Here is an 8,575-nt window from a genome sequence, read left to right on the forward strand (position 1 = left end):
ATCTAGCACAGTGGTGGCGAACCTATGGCACGCGTGCCACAGGTAGCACACAGAGCCCTCTCTGTGGGCACACGCGCTGTCGCCCCAATCCTAGGCCTTTGCCGCCATGTGCAAAAAAAAAAGGTCAATCATTTTCAACTTCTCACGGGAAAAAAAAATCTCGCAAAGTTGGAATTGCTTGATTGAACTTTATTTTCAGTCCCACACAGTGGCGAAGGAAGTGACGCGTCGGAGCTGGAAAGAAGGTGCCGTGGGGGGGTGGGGGGAGCAGCGGGAGCAGGGTGCTCCATGCAAGGGGTGGGGCGGGGCCTGTTGCTTCCCTCCCCTTGCCTGACCTGCCAAAGCCACGCAGAGTAAGGTTGCCCCCCGCCCAGATGCCCTCGCCTCCCTTAAGCGTTTTTTTTACTAACCTGCCTTTCAGCTGCATTCCGTTTCTCCATTTGGTTCTTATCCTTCGCCACGTTTGTGGGACAAAAAAAAAAGTTCCATCAGGCTTTCTAACTTCTCATGAGATTTTGCGAGAAGTTAGAAAATTTCTTGGAACTTTTTTTTTTTTACCGATAGTCCCACAAACACGTGGTGAAGGCTGAGAAGCGAATGGAGAAATAGAATGCAGCTGAAAGGCAGGTTAGTAAAAAAAAAAATGCTTGGGGGAGGCGACGGCATCTGGGCGAGGGCAGGGGTGTCAACCTTAACCTGCATGGTGACGGGAGGGTGGGGCACGTGCCCTTCCCATGCCAGGCCAGCCCCTGCAACCCCGGGGCAGCCGTGCTAGGCAGCGGTGGGCAGGGTGTTGAGGTGGGGGCTGGAAGGCCAACCAAAGCAGCAGGTGGAGAGCCAGAGGCTCAGAGAGGGAGGGTGCTGAAGAGGGCGGTTGGGTCATTGGCAAGACAGAGCAATGCGTCTGAGCGGAAAGTGGCCTCGGAACAAGTGGGCCTCGGAACAAGGTAAGAAAAGAAATCCTTGCTCCTCCCAGAAACTGTCTTTCTTTCCTTACCTGACTCCCAGCCCCATGCCGCTTCTCCTTCACAATATGCCCCTGCCATGTGGGGGAGAAAAGCTCAATCAATCAATTCCAACTTCTTGCGAAGTTGGAATTGATTGATTGACCTTTTCCCCAAAAAACACTTCCTTTGTTTTCTTGCATGGTCCGGAATGCCAATCAAGGAGAATATTTCTGGCTCAGAGTTAAAATGAAGGGTCCTTGGGGGGGTGTCTCTGAGGATGGTGGTTTTCTTGCAGAAGTTTCAGGACCCAAAATGGGATAATAAGTGAACTAATGACCTAGTTTGGGTCATGAAACGTCTGCAAGAAAGCCACCAAGCTCAGAGAGCAGCAAGGACTCCATAGCCACCCTCCTTCTCCTCTTCTCCTCCTTCATTCCACAAACCCCCTCTCTTCTGGGTTGCTGATGTTACCTAGTTTGGGTCATGAAACGTCTGCAAGAAATGCTGAATGGAAATGGCACCCCTGCCCTGCTCCCTGCCTCGCCTCGCCTCACCCCGCAGGACGAGCCTCCTGCCCACCATCCCACATGCCAGAGACACCCTGGATCTCCCCCATGCCTGGTCTCCACAGGCATCCCCCCATGAGCAACATCGAGGTGGCCATGCCCACCCTGGCCACGCCCACCCAGTCTGCCATGACCACTGAAGCCACGACTACCCAGTGGCCATGCTACCCGGTGGGCCACGCCCGCTTGGCACCCGATGATAAATAAGTGGGGTTTGGGTTGCAGTTTGGGCACTCGGTCTCTAAAAGGTTCGCCATCACTAATCTAGCATGTTCCAATGATACCATTAGGATGAACATTAAAAGCAAAGGGGGAGGGGTGCCCTTAGCATTTTTAAGGCAAAAAGGATGGTGTCAAGTGGGCAAAGCTACATCACACTTGAGATCTAAAACAAGATTTTTCTCTTTTTGGTGAAAATATTATTTTTAAAAAATTGTGGTATGCTTTTTTAAGAGACTGAATTACACTGTTCATGGGTTGCCATCAGAAAATGTCAGGAAATTATGTTATTGACATCTTTGGCAGCTTTGGTTGATGGGGAGTTTGGGAGACATGAAAACAAGTGTATCATGGCAAAAACATAGGAAAAACTTGAATGACAATGCAGTTTATGAATATGTGTGTAAGGTTATATTCCTTTTTTATGACAGCATAAACGATGAAGTCAACCCACTTAAAAAAACGTGGGGTGGCAGTGATGCAATGCTTAACCAAGAGGTTGCCAACTTCCTAGAAATAAATTTGGGCTAATTATCAGTTTCGAACTGCTGCCAATATCTTAAAGCCAGTAAATCACTTCATTGAAAATGTATGGCCAGTATCCAAAGTGACTCAAGAATTTACTCATGCAGACCAAAGGGAGCTGCTGATTGTGGAATAAGCGGACCACTCATATTTTTTGGAATCTTTCTCCCAAAAAATGTTCTATCCCAAATGTGAGAGCAATCTCCAAAAGCAAACCTTTTGTCTCTTTTTTACTTGCTTCACCAACCGTGAAACAACTTGAAAGTCTTTTTTTATCTACTGTTTGTTAATGTGTCTAAACATAGTGGGCCAGAGTGGGGGTAAAATGTGCCTAAATACATTTAGCAAAACCTGTGGATTATTTCTTCAAATTATAATTTTAAAATTATCTATAGTGTGGTTTCAGTTTAGTTATAAAACACCTGTTACTGTACTTTCAGAAATAACGTTTCCAGATCTCTTTAAGACCATGCAGTGTATGAAACAATGGTTTAATTTTATATGTTACTTATATGTAAGGGTCTATACATATGTTGTATATAGTATGTTTAAATGTGTGTTATGTATATGTACACTTTGAGAACAAGCAACTAAATTTCATTTTTAATGTGTACCGTTGTACCCACAGTAAAAAATGACAATAAAGTCTGTCTGTCTGTCTGTCTGTCTGTCTGTCTGTCTGTCTGTCTGTCTGTCTGTCTATCTATCTATCTATCTATCTATCTTAAAAATAAGCAATGTCTGAGTTTATTGTATCTTGAAAAGCAGATTTTGGAATAATACCCAACTCAAAAAGGGTCAGTAATCAGTGACTCAAGGCTCCTTATCTTTTTTATTATTAAAATGAGAAATATGGAATTTAAAAATATAGTAAAAATGAAACGAATGGTTACATTTGTATGTGGTATAATTCTTCCCAAAACAGCAATTGCTAGTAATGACCCATACAATCTCACTCATGTACCTGGCCTTCTGATGCACTTTTTTTCTTAGTTATGGTTGTCTCTTTCTATCCTTCACATTTTTGGAACAAGATAAATCTTGAATTCCAGTTTTCGGTACCTCACGGACTAGTTTAGTTCAAAGCTCATAATTATTTTAATTCTTTTCAAATTAAGAATTTTCTTCAATAAATAATATTAAGGAGAAAAAGGGAAATAGAATTTATGCTACCATAAAACAAAAGTAGCATACCGTACTTTGAAGACAAACTACTCAAGTAGATTCTTTCCTATTACAGTACTCTTTTATTATACCAGAGCTGAAGCTACTCTATTTTCATTTTTCTTCATTATCCACACTGTTACTACATGAATGTGCTCAGTGCCAAAGGGCAAAGACATGGAAGGTTCTGTAATAGGTATGGGCAATCTACCTACCACCCACCGTAAGAGACAGCTTCACAATCCCTAACATAGTCCATGTGAGCACGGGCTGATGGGATTTGAAGTCCAAAATACACAGAATGCATTGTTAGCCTCCTCTACCATTTATTGATCCATTAGGCTCGGAGACTAAATCAGCTGCTTTTACAATGTCCTGCAGGAGAGGACTTTTCTTTACTACTAAATTTAAATGCTACCCACCCATTAGTGAATTGGTAGAAAATTATATTGACATGAAATGTACTGTCCCCACTGACAGCTAGCTATCTTTGTCTCTACAGTTCTAAGTCATAATCAGACAACTGATTTCTCTCCTGTGCAACAGGTGACAAAACCTAACCAATTCAACACATTGTTGGAATTATCCTTGGCTATTGCTGGGGTGGGGGGGCGGACATGTTGCTTTAATAACATCAAAAAACTTAAATCTGTCTCATTCCTAGCATGAAATAATATATCACACAGCAGACAAATGAAAATATGTGCCATGGTTAGGAAAAAGGTGGGCAGAGGAAAGAGAGCTACCTGAGCAGATAGCCTTAATTCTATATTTATTCAATATTGTTTATTTTACTCTCTTCTTACAGTTTAAATTGGACTATCCAGGAATCCCAGAGTTTAGCCTTTTCAGTGCATATTATTAAACTTTAAATAAATACCAGTGATCACCTTATCTACACTTTACTTGAGTGTAATGTCTCTTGAGCACCATAGGAATGTAAAGGATTATGCTGCAGTTTGCCTCTGCATAATTATCTTTAGTATTGAGCCAAACAATTTGAAAATGGCAATTAAAGGCAACAGAGGCAAACCAATTTTTTTTTAAAAAAATGTAAACATTTAAATTCCTACTTATTTTCTACTCCAAAATAAAAACAAAACTCAGCTTTCTATTTCCTCTTTCATTTTATTGCAATCTTTTGACAGGCTTCTGTGTTAAGATAATGCTTTTCAGCAGTGCTTTTTTTCTAAAAAAAAAAAAAAAGGTGCCGGACTCACACATGTCATACAACCCGCCTTGCCTACCCTACAAGGTTCCATCCAAAAAAGGTGCCGGAACTCCGTTCTGGGCGTTCTATGAGAAAAAAAGCCCTGCTTTTCAGAATAGTTGGAAGATTTAAAATTGGTGGCCACTGTTTGGACGAACCAGTTGCCATCCTACTGGAAATATTCAGTATAAATTTCAAAGTTTTACTGCCTGGGTTATTGATATAAGTCACAGGTGTCAAACTCGCCACGTCACGTGACGTGTCGTATTGCAACTTTTTTTCACATTGCCAGAGCTAGGGTGGGCACAGCCTCATGATGCAACTGGCCCGTGGGCCAGCAGTTTGACACCCGATATAGGTAACCCCCCCCCCCAAAAAAAGCAATATTGAACAAGGACCTTCTGTAACTACTCTATTCATTTTGTTTAGCTTCTAACTTAGAAAAGAAAAATCTGAAAATCCTACAATTTCAAAGCTGCTTTGATATATTTTCTCTAAGACAGTTTCACTAGTGTTTTCATTGTTGATGAAATATACGTCTCTAATGGATTTAGTATCAGAGAGCTTCAAAGATGTTCACTTAAAAAGGCTCCATAGCTAAAAGCATTAATTCACAGAGATAAGTTTCTTTTTAAAAAATCTAATAAAATATGAATAATTGTATTGCCCATCTATCATAATAAAATTGAGAATGTATTTCTCAGTAGAATCATTTCTCATGCTATTTGGGACTTTTTTTATCAATAGCTATTATGGGGAGGAAATCAAACTCTCCCTGTCATCCCATCTTCCCTTTGTTCCATATCATTCAAATCTCTGCTATCTCTTGAGCAAAAGGAACAATGTGAGAGAAGAGGCAAGAGACTTGAGACAAAGATTCATATTAGCAAAAGGCACCAGCCTATTCAGGTAAACATTTATTTCAGGATGCCAAAAATTTCACCCATTAATAGTAATAGTACTAATAATAAAAGAACCTTTCCTTCACAACACTGCCACCCCTATGCTAATTGACCAGGAAAGCCTGGCTGCCATGCTAAATAAGTGGAAAACCACAGCTCAGCAATTTAGTGCCCCCAGTCAATTACACTTTTTAAAAATTCCTAAGGGGCAGGCCCTCTCTTCCCATGCTTTCCAAGGACGATAGGCCATTACTATAAAAGATACTACAAAAAAAACCTGGACTCATTGTTACCTCCAAACTAATCTGATACTTGCTTATACTGTACTTTCAAAAATAAATTTCTCTGCTTCCAGCAATTGCCTGTGCCCTGTGTTCTTTCAAACCTGACTCAGAAATGAGCCTAATTTTTCGATTAACACTATACCAGATAGTGTTCATCCTCCATGTTATTAATTATTTTAAATATTTTTAACAATTCTTTGAAATTTCTTCTAGTAGTTTTTGTATTGTTGGTCTCCTTCTTCTGTTTGGTCTTAGACAATAAAATGTTGATGTGATGATGATATTTGAAGACATTTTAAAGCTTCTAATCTGGAAATTGATTAGAGTTTAAAAACGTAAGGGGAGTGAGGGACCTAATGTTAGGATCTTTGCTCAGATAAATATTTGACTTTATATTCTGCAGATTTCATTGCATTAATTACATAAAATGTGTTTAGGGTGAGATCAAGATCTACATAATTCAATATTCTGTTCTCACAAAATAATAAATTAAATACTTAATGCAAATAAACAAGAATGGTTTCCAAAAACATGTGCTTCTGAATATATATTATTCTTATAATTCACAGTCACTGAATCCTTTTGAATTTGTCTTTTTTCCTTTTGGTAAAAGATATTTCTCAACATTGATACAAAATTAGATGTTAGCACAACAAAGAGATATAGACTGTTTCACTTTCATGAAAGGGACCACCAGACGTGTACATCTAAAAAGCAGAGGGAAGTGGGGAAAAGAGGTGTAGGAGGAAAATAACTGTAAATTGCCTATATAAAGAAATCAAATTGAAAAATAAGGCACTTGTTGGCATTCTTGAGTGGTAATCTTAAACTTCCTTGTAAATCGATTATTCTTCCTTGGATTATTTGTTTACAGACTGGACTGCAAGGAAAGCTATCCAAGTTGATAGTTACTAAAATATGTGACAAATTTTAATAATCACATAATTTAATTATGCACACTGTGAAGCTGTACTTCCCATATCCAGGGCTTATTACATATTTCTGGGTTTTAGAGGTATGAGAGAATATTCTCTTGCCATCATAATTTTATAATTTTCTATATAGTGTTCCCCTTTAAAGTAAAAAGCTCTATATTTTGTTACATGTTCTTCTTACATAAATTTTGAAGCATGCCCATTTCCTGTCAGTTCTAAATTTTTCTAATGTGTGATGACCAGAATTGTTCACAATGCTCCTAGTACTACCTATAAGAGTTCCATACTAGTTTTGTTTTTAATTCAATTTGTAACTATTGCTTTTCAAAGCACTGGCATTTTTAATGAAGCAATAATAATGATGATGATGATGATGACGATGACGATGGACCTTGGAGGTCTTCTAGTCCAACCCCCTGCTCAGGCAGGAAACCCTGTACCATTTCAGACAAATGGTTGTCCAGTCCCTTCTTAAAAACTTCCAGTGTTGGAGCATTCACAACTTCTGGAGGCAGGTTGTTCCACTGATTAATTGTTCTGTCAGTAAATTTCTCCTTAGTTCTAGGTTACTTCTCTCTTTGATTAGTTTCTGTCCGTTGCTTCTTATCCTGTTTTCAGGTGCTTTGGAAAATAGCTTGACTCCCTCTTCTTTGTGGCAGCCCCTGAGATACTGGAACACTGCTGGCATGTCACCCCTCGTCATTCTTTTCATTAAACTAGACGTATCCAATTCCAGCAACCGTTCTTTATGTTTTAATCTCCAGTCCCCTAATCATCTTTGTTAATTGATTATGAGAAGTCAGAAGGAAGTTGTCTCACCAAAGACTGTAGGATTTTGTTAACAAAGGTGATTAGGACTGCTGAGATTGCTGTCACTAAGTGATTGGTTGTGCTTTATGACCATATCATCCAGCAAAGGAAATTCTGATCTCAATTGCTATGCATCTTTGGGGCTGGTATGTAATGAAACCTGTGAAGATGTTGATTGCAAAAATAACTATTTTAGTTAAAAATAGTACAAGCAATTTACCAGAGGAATATAATAGAATAGAATAGAATAGAATAGAATAGAATAGAATAGTTGGAAGGGACCCTGGAGGTCATCTAGTCCAATCCCTTGCTCAGGCAGGAAACCCTATACCATTTCAGACAAATGGTTGTCCAATCTCTTCTTAAAAACTTCCATTGTTGTAACATTCACAATTTCTGGAGGTAAATTGTTCCACTGATTAATTGTTCTAACTGCAAGGAATTTTTTTCTTAGTTCTAGGTTGCTTTTCATCTTGATTAGTTTCCATCCATTGCTTCTTGTCCCTCAGGTGCTTTGGAGAATAGCTTGACTCCCTCTTCTTTGGGGCAACCCCTGAGATATTGGAACACTGCTATGATGTCACCGGTAGTCCTTCTTTTCATTAAACTAGACATATCCAATTCCAGCAACCATTCTTTATAGGCTTTAGCCTCCAGTCTCCTGATCATCTTTGTTGCTCTTCTCTGCACTCTTTCTAGAGTCTCAACATCCAAAACTGGATGCAGCATTCCAAGTGTGGTCATACCAAGGTGTTATAAAGTGGTATTAACACTTCACGTGATCTTGATTCTATCCCTCTGTCAATGCAGCCTACACTGTGTTGGCTTTTTTGGCAGCTGCAGCACACTGCTGGCTCATATTTAAATGATTGTCCACTAGGACTCCGAGATCCCTCTCACAGTTACTACTATTGAGCAAGGTACCCCCTATACTATACCTGTACATTTGGTTTTTCTTGCCTAAATGTAGAACCTTACTTTTTTCACCATTGAATTTCATTTTGTTAGATAGC

Source organism: Protobothrops mucrosquamatus, unplaced genomic scaffold (genome assembly GCF_001527695.2).
Source record: "Protobothrops mucrosquamatus isolate PMUCROS unplaced genomic scaffold, P.Mucros_1.0 scaffold83, whole genome shotgun sequence".
Lineage (NCBI taxonomy): Eukaryota > Metazoa > Chordata > Lepidosauria > Squamata > Viperidae > Protobothrops > Protobothrops mucrosquamatus.